The 11,863-nt window shown below is 43.2% G+C and overlaps 1 pseudogene; it reads right to left on the minus strand.

Annotated features, from left to right (window-relative positions):
- The window catches only part of LOC100474765, an 18,730-nt pseudogene that overhangs the window by 5,974 nt on the left and 893 nt on the right, over window positions 1-11,863 (minus strand).

The raw sequence follows: 11,863 nt of genomic DNA on the forward strand, positions 1-11,863 counted from the left end.
AAAAAAAAAAGAAAGAAATAGAGGTGAAAGTCAGAAAAAAAATTCTGCAATGCTGCACCATGTGGCATAACCAGTTGATGAACTTTTCTAAAATTCAATCAGCTAAACTAGGTTGAGCCCACAGGCCTGCATAGTGTCTGGACTGTCTGGGTTGAGTACTCCACTGCTATATTTCACATCTGAGTTGCCCTCACATTGGAGTTGAGGAGACGCTCTTGTCAGTCCAGGACACCTGCCTCTCTGCATCTGATCATCAAGAAGGTGGGCTCTGAAGTGGGGACTATGACTCCTCTTCTCCAGAAAGAAGAGATGGAAGGCAATTGGCATAAAAACAACAGTGTAGGAAGCTGGGGCAGGACTTAGGAAAGTGACTCAGAAATCCATTGCATTCCATAGGAACAACGGCACCTAGAGTCTCCGGGATGTTTTAATCCCTTAGCTCTTCACCAATTCATGTGATTTGTATCATACCCTGATTCTTACCTGGCAAACACCCAAGATCACCTGAGTTTGGACTGAAAATAGTCTGTACTAATTCCTAAAAACCATGGACAATGAAAAAAGTCAGTGTAGGTTCCTGGAACTGAGTTCTAGATTAGGTTCGCCTCTCACCCCCACAAAAGGGCTGAATTTCCCCTTTGGGAATGAACATTCATCACTGTTGTGTTTGATTCTTGTCCTATTGGCTGGTTACCAAGTTCTCTGAGGACAGAGGCTGTGTCTCTCTCTTTCACTGCTAGATGCCTGATGCTGAGTGTGGTGTCCGGCCTTCAGCTGATGCCCAACAAATGGTTTTTCAATAAAGAAGCATGGGGATAAATTAATGAGAAAGAATTCCAGAACAGAAACCAAGTGATGGCTCAGGGCAAATCTCAGTCTTGTGTGATGTAGGATAGGGACACAGCTAAGAATTGAGCTGGCAAAAGGCCCAGGGTTCTTCAATGGCACCCTTTCCCTCAGGCTCAGTCCCTCCATTTGCTAAATTCTTATGCCCAGCTCCACTGGCAAAGTCAGAATGGCAGTGCAAATAGAGTTATGTTTCCTTCCACTCCCTCCTTTTCTGAGCCACACCATGCAATCCAGCATTCCGCAAGTGCTTATTTTCATCCTTTTTAATGGTCTCGTTTCATTACAGCATCTCTATGGCAGGGTGGAATGAGTGAGTGGGAGCTCTTGATAACATAAGGTCAATGTCACTTCCAGCTTAACTCTGAGGGTAAATCAGAACATAGCACCTTGGGGACCCCATTCTGCAGGCAGTAGTATGTTCCTAAAAACATGCATGCCTGCCCCAGCCTATCACCAGTTCCCCATCTGAACTCCTATTCCCTGTTAACAAGTCCTCAAAATTCCTGAATGAACTCATGGTATCACAATTGTTCAAAGTGGAGGGACAGGCAAATTGGAAGAAGAAGGAACTAACATCCCCTTACAGTGTATTTTGTGCCAAAGAAGAAGTATCTGATTCTACAGTTTTGCATTTACTCTGACCAAAATAATGTTATGTTTAAAATTACAATATAATTTAAGTTCATGATTATTAGAAACTTAATACCATCTTAATGGTGATGATTTTCTTTGGAAATATATGGTATAATAAAAAATTCTTTTTAATTCATGAAATGGTTTTTCTATGGAAACTATAACATATTTTATTATATTACTACAAAGGAATTCAATGATGAATTTAAGGCAAATATTAATTTAATTTAAACCAAATGGAAAATAAAATTCACTTCACATGAATTCACCATATACAAACCTCAAGGATTACCAAAGTTATTCATTAAGTGAAATGCATACAACTCCATCAACTTCATCATTATCAACAAATCTAACAAATTCTTCATCAATTATTAACGTAATACATAGAATTAGATTCAACTTTATACATCCCACAGACAACCCACAAACAGATGTTCTTTGTTTTCCATTAATTGTGTTTTCTGTTAGCCCCACAAAGGTCACATTTTCACATCATCCTACTTCTCCATCAACACCTATCCTAACACTTTTCTCTCCCACTCACTCATCCCTACATTGCATTCCAGATGCCACAGGTTCTCTTAAAGGCTCCGAGTTTCAAGCCATGGTCCCAGTTCCATTCTTCTGCTTCCAAGATCCAGTAAGCTTAGCTTAATCAACACCATTAAAACTTCACTCCATGTGGTAACCTACAGAGCAGTGGAGAATTGACTCTCAAAGTGGCCCTTGACCACACACATCTTGCTTGCACACATCTGTGCTGCATCAGTTAGTACATGGACTCTACATAGTTGTTCAGTTGTCCATCTGTCTTTCTGAGAGACTCTGAGCTAGCCAAGAGCAGTTCTCTTTGTCTCTATATTACCATGCCCACAAGGATATATCCTGAGTGCAAATGTACAGATAAAAGTGGAATGGCAGTTAGTGGGACTGTGCCATGGGTAATTGGACTGTCATCAATATTGCCTGCTTCCTTTTTGTCATTCCTCAAAATATGTCCCTAGGAAAATGTGGAAAGCCTGGTCCTGGGAATATGTGGTAGTGTCACCTTGGGTTGAGGAGAAGGACATACTTGAACTGCATGTCGTAATGCTCAGTATACAGGGGCTCAGGTACTGGGCTCCTCTGTCCACAACTGCCTGAGGAAGGGCCTTCCACTTCCACAGAATCAGGTAAGTGTCTAGCTTGGGGACAGCCTGAGCTGATGGGGTTGAGCAGATGTGTCCTTGCTTTAGTAAGGAGAAGGAAGCAGGAAGATAGGATGGAGGTGGCAGAAAGAGACCCAGGGTGGACAGCAAAGGATGGGAAAAATCAGATTGTGAAGAAGAGTCCACAAGCCATGCCAGGGGCTCTGTGATTCAGTTGACCTCAGGATCTCTCCTTTCTTTGTCTTGACAGACATGCCTTCCCTGCCTCTTCACCCAGCTGTGATTTCCATCTTCAACACCAGTGCTGAAGGAAAAGGGGCTGTGTTGCTGTGTGCACCAAATGTCCATGGGGGCGCTGTTAATGGGCAACTGTGGGGCCTGCCTGCTGTGGGGAACATGCAGTGGTGCAGGAGACTCACCAGGGTCTGTTGGCTGGCTTTCCTGTGCCTCTCGGTTGGCAGGAGAGACAGCGTATCGGCCCACGTAACTCCATACAGTTTCCATTTCTCTTCTGCTCTTGGTTTGGGAGCAAATGAGCTGAGGGGAAAGGATGTACGGGCAAATGAGGAAACACTGGCCTGAAGTCTCAGTATGCATTGACATGCACTTTGTTTGCCTTCCTGCCACAATGTCCTGCCAGCAGAGCCAGCAACTGTGCCAGCCTCCTCCCAAGTGCCTCTCGTCACCCAAGTGCTTCCTGAGCCCAGCACAATGCTTGCCTCTAGCACCCTGCAGCTGCACTCCAGGTTCTGGGGGCGGCTGCTGCCTGAGCCACTGCAGGGGCTGCAGGTACCATGGATGTCCCACTCCTGCAACAGTGGTAATGGCCACAGCCTGGGGGCTCCAACTGTGGCCCCAAGTCTGAGGGTGGCTGCTGACCCAGGTCATGACATTAAATAAAAGCATTTGAAAAAAGAAAGCTCCAAAATGACTCCAAAATGATCATAAGTAGCCCTGGGTGGTGCATTTTGTTCCTGTCCCCCCCCACACACACACACACTGAGCTACTCCTTGAAGATTTCCAGTGTTCTCCCACAGGGGATATCCTGCTGGTCTCCAGGAGCTCAAGGCTTCCCTTCTCTTCCACGTCCCTGTGAAAAAATAAAGCTTTTCTTTCACATTGCAACTTTTGTCTAGTGTGTGTGTCTTTGCCCCAGCAGGCCATACAACACTAGGTGCAGAAGCCTTTCTCAGGAACAGAAACATAGTGGCTCATACCCACCCCCAACCCCAACTCTCAAGATCCTTTGGGGTTTGTGCATTAGGTTAGAGATGGGTTAGGCAGAGGTATTGGTGAGGACAGATGAGTGAAATCTTGGAGTTTGCCTGTGTGAAATGAGGTGAGATCCGATGTGATGTTGGGAGGCCCAGGGTCTGTTCATGGAGTTCCTGTAAGAACATAGTTCTGGGTTGCCTGACTGAATGACCAGGTGACAGGGACAGGGAATCAAAAGCGGGCAAAGAACAAGGCCAAAGTGGATGGAGGAGGAGACCAGTTGACCAACCATCAAATGAAGACCAAGAGAGGAAAGGTCATAGTGCATAAAAAGGGAAGAATTTGAAATAGGGGCACAGAAGGAAAGCTCACCAAGTAAGGGGTTCTAAGTGTGTGGGCCTGGCAGATGCAGGATGGAGAGCTTGGGTCTATAGGGAGGAGTTCCATGAAGAAGAGGAGGAAGTGGGAGCAGCAAAGATGCCCCAGGACTGCAGTCTTGCTCACATCAGGGTCAAAACACATGAAGACTTTCCCTGATAATTCCTGATTTTTTACCTGACTCAGTTTCCAGAGACTCCCTTTGAGTGGAGGAAAACCTCCTCCCTCCTCCTCCTCTGTCTTGTGGTCCCCAACACATGCAGCGTAGGGGCTGTTTTCTGGGCAGCAAAGGAGGAGGGAAGACCCCTGGATTACCTGGGAAGGAGAAGGTGGGTAGTGGAGTGGTACAAATGCAACCCACAATCAAATGATGCTCAAGTGGAGAGTCTTTATAACTCCACAAGTCCAGAGACAGTGGCATAAATTGGAGTAACACAGACTTCCGGAAAGCAAAAGGAATGAGCTTCATGGGCTGATTAAGTCTCTCAGTTTACAAATGTCTTTAGCAGTTTACAGGAACGAAGCATTTCTATCAATAACCTAGCTTCCGGAAGGGAATGTAGATGCAATTAAATGTCCTTATAATCTGCAGCCTCAGGAAGTGCCCAACTATCTTCATGTTAATGCCTTACTAGAGGGAGTAAACAACCTTAACTTGACAATGGTAAGGCCTCTGGTATCTTGTGAGTCTTCTTTAACATATGAAAGTATCTCTCAACCTCCCTTTTTCCTTACCTTCCCCCAACCCCATAGTATATAATCAGCCACCCCTCACAACCCAGGGCAGCAGCTCTTTCTGCCCACAGGTCCTGTCCCTGTGCTTTAATAAACCACCAATTTTGCACCAAAAAAAAAAAAGATCCTTCCAAGTGCCATCTCCAAACCTCAGCCCTAGATGTGGCACAGAGGAAAAGAGGAAGAGAAGCACCAGACTGGGTCAGGCATTTGCTCCTCTGGTTCCTCCAACCCTGATGCTCTGTGATCCTCATGACCCAGGACAACAGGTGCCTCCAGAGCTGTGGCAGCAGCTGCAGCCTCCGGAATATTCTGACGGTGCTGTCAGTGGCATCTGTCAGTCCCATAGTGGCTCTGATAGCAGCTTCCTCCAGAACTGGAACCACAACATAAAGAGACAAAGAGGCAAACTTCCAAAGGATACTTGAAGGTTAAGCAGTTGGGAGGGGCTTACACAGCTGTTGGTTAATCCTGGCAGGACATCTCAGCCCAGTGATACTACAAGAAATAAAAAGTAAAGTAAACCATTGCATCACACTGATACATAAGCATAAATGTACATATAATTATAAATCTAGTCCTTTTGCACCTTTACCATTATTGCAGATCCTGACCCTATAACCCACAGCCCACAGTTTAGGTCACCTAAAGGCAGCAGGGAAATAAAAAGGGTCTCATGCAGAGATGACCTGACTCAAGATGATTACTGATCAACCCCCAAATTTTCTTTCTTCCTCCTTTGATTTAGTCATACTGAGACATGGAAAGTGGTGACAGTGGTAGGTTATAATCTGAGCAGCAGATCTTCAAACTCTCCAGCCTGGGCCTTCAACACTTCCTCATTAGATGCCCAGGGTTTTTTTGTTTTGTTTTGTTTTGTTTTTTCCTGATAGAAGGGAGAAAAGAAGTCCCTATATGGCGCAAATATCTCCTTACCCTCAGGACTTTTGGAGGCTAGTTGTTCATTCATTCCTCCTTTCTTCATTCATTCAAACATGTAGTGAATACACATTTATGTATAAGACATAGTTCCCATCCTTAAGAATCTTACAGTGTGGCAAGCATCGTATAGACAATTAATGAAGTTATTATGAGCTAGAATGATACCTACTATAATGTAAGTGTGGAGGAAGTCCGGTACTTATAGCCTATGGCTATCAATTCCCTGTTGCCCTGACAGGAGTGAGGTGTCCAGATGTTGTCATTAGTTTCACTTGTGGGTGATGAGTGAGGTCTTTGGCCTTCAAAATGGCTTTTAAGTATAGGGTAGAAGCCAGGATGTCTTGCAATGGCCCAGCTGAGGGGATTAAAAAGAACACAGCAGACCCAAGAACCAGGAGTGCCTAGGCCAGAAGTTTCTTGGAAGAAGGAGGAAATAAAGCTGCCATCTGAGGGAAGTTGAATCTGAAAGGGAAACAAACTAAGATAATGGGAGGCAAGATAGTGTGCTAGCCAAGAACACAGACATTGGAGTCAGGCATCCCATCCCCCCTCTTCTCTTTGAAATAGCAAGATAAAACTGGAAATGTCTAAGAAAAAAACAAAGCTAAAATTTTAGTAAGCAAAATGAACCAGAGATATTAGAATTTAAAGCAGAGCCAGAGATTAGCAGTCTACACCTGTTAAAGGGACAAAACTTGCAAATCTAAGGAAGTTGTTTGTGCTATTAATCGAAGAGACACAGAAGTGGGTCAGAGATAGGGATGCTCATGTCATGTCGGCCAGAAAGCTTTGGGGGGGAAAGGGAGATGAGACTTGAATAACATTTGGGGGAAATAATAATGATGTGACTAATAATAGAGATGACTGATTTCATTTTACCACTGTTTCTGGTAGATATATATTAGTTACATAATATTTTTCCACTGTATTTTATCTTAATTTCCTAGAATGAAATAATAATTTAATATAATATAGGTAAAAACCTTTGATATCTTTGACAAGACACTATTGTTGCAGTAATGATTCTGGACATTCTAGTTACATCAAGGCTGCAGGAGCAGCCAACCTCTTCAAAGCTTGAGTATAACCATGACCAAAATCTAAGTTCTTTAAAAATACTGTGGGAACACAAATTTACACCAGGGCTTCAGTAGTAAGTAGTGTGAACTGGAGAGAGGATGAGGATAGTGTTCAATGTTTTTAAACTTTTCCCAAAATTCTTTGACACATCTCTCATTGAGATGGGAACTATGTTTTCCCCTTTTGAATCTAGGCAGGCTTATGACTGCTTTAACCCATTGAAGACGGTAGAAATTATGCCATGTGACTTCTGCATGACCAAAGGTCATGCAGATCCCACCTGATACTCTTGGGAGTCTTTCCCTAAGGGACACTAGGTGTCATGTAAGAAGTCTCAGGACTATCTTACAATGTCAGAGAGGCCAGGTGTAGATGCCAGTTGTACAGCCCCGAGCTGACAGTCAGCATCAATGGCTAACCTTGTGAGTGAGCCTTCTTGGTTGTCCAGCCCAGCCAAACCTTCAGGTGATCACAGTTCCAATGGACATGTGACTACAAATACATGAAAGACTCAAAGAAGAATTGCCCAACTAACCCCTTTCTGAATTCTTAACCCAGCAATCTTGGTGTCTGATGAGCACCCACTTTCTAGATGGCTGTTTTTTTTGCAGCAACTTCACATAGATGAAGATAGGAGGACTTTCTCTGGGATCTCTTTTGTAAGGGCACTAATCCCACATGACTTAATCACCTCCCAAATGCCCCACCACCTAATACCATCACCTTGGGGGTTCGGATTTCAACATACGAATTTGGGGGAAACACAAATATTCAGACCATAACACAACTGGATGCAGACCAAGCAAATATAAGTCCCTGCCTGGAAAGTGCCCACTCAGATGTCTGCACCAAGTAAGTAGAAACTTTGTTTAGTTCCATTGTATGCCCACTGCCTTGAATGGCAGATGGCACACAAGACATGCTCAATAAGTATTTGTGTTCTGAATGACTGAAAAATGATTTGATGGATCTCAGGATGGCTTGATGCAGTCCTAACCAAGTTTAAATAATGTATTTTTCCTCCAGCTACTGGACCTCACCTGTTGGAAACAATGTTTAGTGTCAGAACCATGCCTGGATTACTTCTGACTTCCAGTGACTGCCCTGCTGTTTCATGTCTGAACTATATTCAACGACCCTGCTTCTTTCTTCAATCAGACTAGATATACCCATAGCAAGAATCCTTAGAAGTTTCTGAACCCCAAACCTTGTTCTTTAGTTCTTCAAATTAAATGACAATAAAAACTGACATTTAAGTAGTGCTCTGCATTCTTTACATGTATTAACATAAACCAATCAACACACCAAGCACAATTATTATTATCCCCATTCTTTGGTTGAGGAGACTGAGACACTGAGACACAGAGACAGGGCTGGGATTTGAATCTAAGCACTCTGGATTCTTACTACACTGCTCCCAGTTGCTGATGTGCAGCCATTTGATGGCTGAATCTCAGTTGCTAGCCACCTGAAATACAATGGTTCCTGTGGAACTGAGACCAAGTAGCACAACTTATCAATATTTGTTGCTTTGATTGCACATAGTTGAATGTGTGGCTTACATGTTTTCAACAGAGGAAAGTAAATCCTTTGCACAGAATTTGCCCATCTTTTTTTCCATTTTTCTGTTATGTATTTTAACTTTGATGTTTAAAGAATGTTCTAAATATCCATGGACAAGTAGCCAACCATGTTCATTTCAAAACCTGCTTAAATATAAGCCCCAAGTCTATGGCCACTTCCTCAGGGAATTCTGTCTAAGCAAGGTGAGTGATTGGACTGGCAGAATAGATTTGGATTCATTTTGACACTTTTTATTCCAGTTTCTTAAAAAAGTGTGTGTCCAAGAATATCGGAGCAAAACTGATTTTCAAATTGTTACTTTTTTTAATAATATTTTTTATTATGTTATGTTAGTCACCATACAGTATATTCCAAGTTTTTGATGTAAAGTTCCATGATTCATTACTTGCGTATAACACCCAGTGCACCATGCAATACATGCCCTCCTTACTACCCATCACCAGCTTCTCCCAATCCCCCACCCCCCTCCCCTCTAAAGCCCTCAGTTTGTTTCCCAGAGTCCATAGTCTCTCATAGTTCATTCCCCCTTCTGTTTACCCCCCTTCCTTCTTCCCTTTCTTCTCCTAACGATCTTCCTACTTCTTATGTTCCATAAATGAGTGAAACCGTATGATAATTGTCTTTCTCTGCTTGACTTATTTTGCTTAGCTAGAAACTACAAATCACTCTTGAAAGACATTGAAGAAGACACAAAAAGATGGAAAAATATTCCATGCTCATGGATCGGAAGAATAAACATAGTTAAAATGTCCATGCTACCCAGAACAACCTACACTTTCAATGCCATCCCAATCAAAATAGCAATGACATTTTTCAAAGAACTGGAACAAACAGCCCTTCAACTTGTGTGGAACCAGAAAAGGCCCCAAATCACCAAGGAATTGTTGAAAAGGAAAAACAAAGCTGGGGGCATCACATTGCCAGACTTCAAGCTATACCACAAAGCTGTGATCACAAAGACAGCATGATACTGGCACAAAAACAGACACATAGACCAATGGAACAGAATAGAGACCCCAGAAATGGACCCTCGGCTCTTTGGGCAACTAATCTTTGACAAAGCAGGAAAAAAAATCCAGTGGAAGAAAGACAGTCTCTTTAATAAATGGTGCTGGGAAAATTGTACAGCTACATGCAAAAGAATGAAACTTGACCACTCTCTCACACCACACACAAAGATAAACTCCAAATGGATGAAAGGCCTCGATGTGAGACAGGAATCCATCAAAATCCTAGAGGAGAACATAGGCAGCAACCTCTACGACACCGGCCACAGCAACTTTTTTCATGACACATGACACATCTCTAAAGGCAAGAGAAACAAAAGAAAAAATGAATTTGTGGGACTTCATCAAGATAAAAAGCTTCTGCACAGCCAAGGAAACAGTCAAAAAAAACTAAGAGGCAGCCCACGGAATGGGAGAAGATATTTGCAAATGACACTACAGATAAAAGATTAGTATCCAAGATCTACAAAGAACTTCTTAAACTCAATACACGGGAAGCAAATAATCAAATAAAAAAATGGGCAGAAGATACGAACTTTTCCAATGAAGACATGCAATTGGCTAACAGACACATGAAAAAAATGTTCAAATTATTACTTTTTAAAAAATGAAATGACAAAAATGCATTTTATCCAGTTGCATTCCCAGAGTAACAGACAGGTTTGTCCTCTGCCTGAAATTACAGTGTTCAAACTCTGATTTCTTTCAAAAATGTCAATTTTCCCTGTAGCCACAGTTACATGCCTTTTCATGTTTTTGAAGTCATTTCAAGAGCCATTATAGCTTGGGTGTTACAGGGTCCTATTGTACTGTACCATTATTTCAAAAATATAGTGATCCAAGTGAAATGGCACACTTGGTTTTCATCAAGAATGACCATTTCTGGTGATGGGTAGTAAGGAGGGCACGTATTGCATGGTGCACTGGGTGTTATATGCAACTAATGAATCATCGAACTTTACATCAAAAACCAGGGACTAACATAATATAATAAAAAATATTATTATAATGAAAAATAAATAAATAAAATAAAACTGAAAAAAAATTACCATTTCAGTTTGGCATATAAATAAATATTGTCCTATTCCAAAGTTGCAGCAGGAGTTACTTGGGACCCCCTGTAACTGTATGGCTATGTCTCTTTGATGTTGTTGACGTTGAAAAGTAGCATTCAACAGCTAAAAAATAATGAAAATCAGTTCCAGATTACCTGAGATCTCTTGAAAGAAATTAACAGTGTCTAATCTGTAACCCTCTTGGACATTTCCCATGTTATCTTTTTTCTGTTTTCTCAGAGCTTAGAACCCTTCACATGCTGAACACTCCAGGCATTCTCTCAGGTAAAAACTTCAACTCCAAAATAAATTTTTGGAATTTATTAATTTTGCAGCTCACCTCTCTCTCTCAAACTCATCATTTGTAGTTTAACTTGATCTTCCTCCCTCAGACCTTCCTTTCTGCCTCCTCTTTGTTCTCATTTTTTCAATTTCTGATCATCTATACTACCCTCAGCAGAGATGGGGATTCCAGTGTCAGATGGTCCCTCTCCACCATATCACACAAACGTCAGGTCTTAGCTAGTAGCCCCTCTCCACACCCCCACCTGAAGTTTCCAGGGCCACTCTGTGTGAGAAACATGACACCTTAAAGTCCTAGTCCCACACCAGGATTAGCCTTGGTGCTGGCATGCTGGGCCCACAGGAATTCAGGGAGGGGACTCACTGAGTACCCTTGAGTGGCGCAGTCAAAGGAGAAGCAGTTGATGTGACAAGAAGTTTTATTTTTCTACCCGGTCAGACATAGGTAGTAATATTGTGAGGCACAGAGAAGGGGGAGACTATGGGCTTCTGGAAAAGACACAAAAACAGAGCCTTCTGCAGAGAGCTCACCCTCTCCCCCACATCCAGGAGCATTTCAGCTGCTCAGCCAGGAAAGGGAGATAAGGGGAGGTAGGGAAGACTGCATTACACGGGGTTCTTCCAGGCATTTTAGATTTCCATTTCCTCTCAGATCATTTCTCTCAGCAACAGGATCCCAGATCAGCAACAGCCCCTGGAGCCGTGACCACACCCAGAGCCCCCAGACTGCCGCCCACTGCCACTGTCACAGGTGTCAGAGCTGCAGAGCCGGCATCTGTGGGATCCATGGTGCCTGTGGTGGCTCAGGAAGCAGCCGCACCCAGAGTTGGGGCTACAGCCACCCCCGGAGCCCCAGAGTTGGGGCTACAGCCACCCCCGGAGCCAGGAGCACAGCCAGCAGGGGCTGGGGGGGAGCACTGTGCTGGGCTC

The sequence above is a fragment of the Ailuropoda melanoleuca genome, chromosome 2 (assembly GCF_002007445.2).
Source record: "Ailuropoda melanoleuca isolate Jingjing chromosome 2, ASM200744v2, whole genome shotgun sequence".
NCBI lineage: Eukaryota > Metazoa > Chordata > Mammalia > Carnivora > Ursidae > Ailuropoda > Ailuropoda melanoleuca.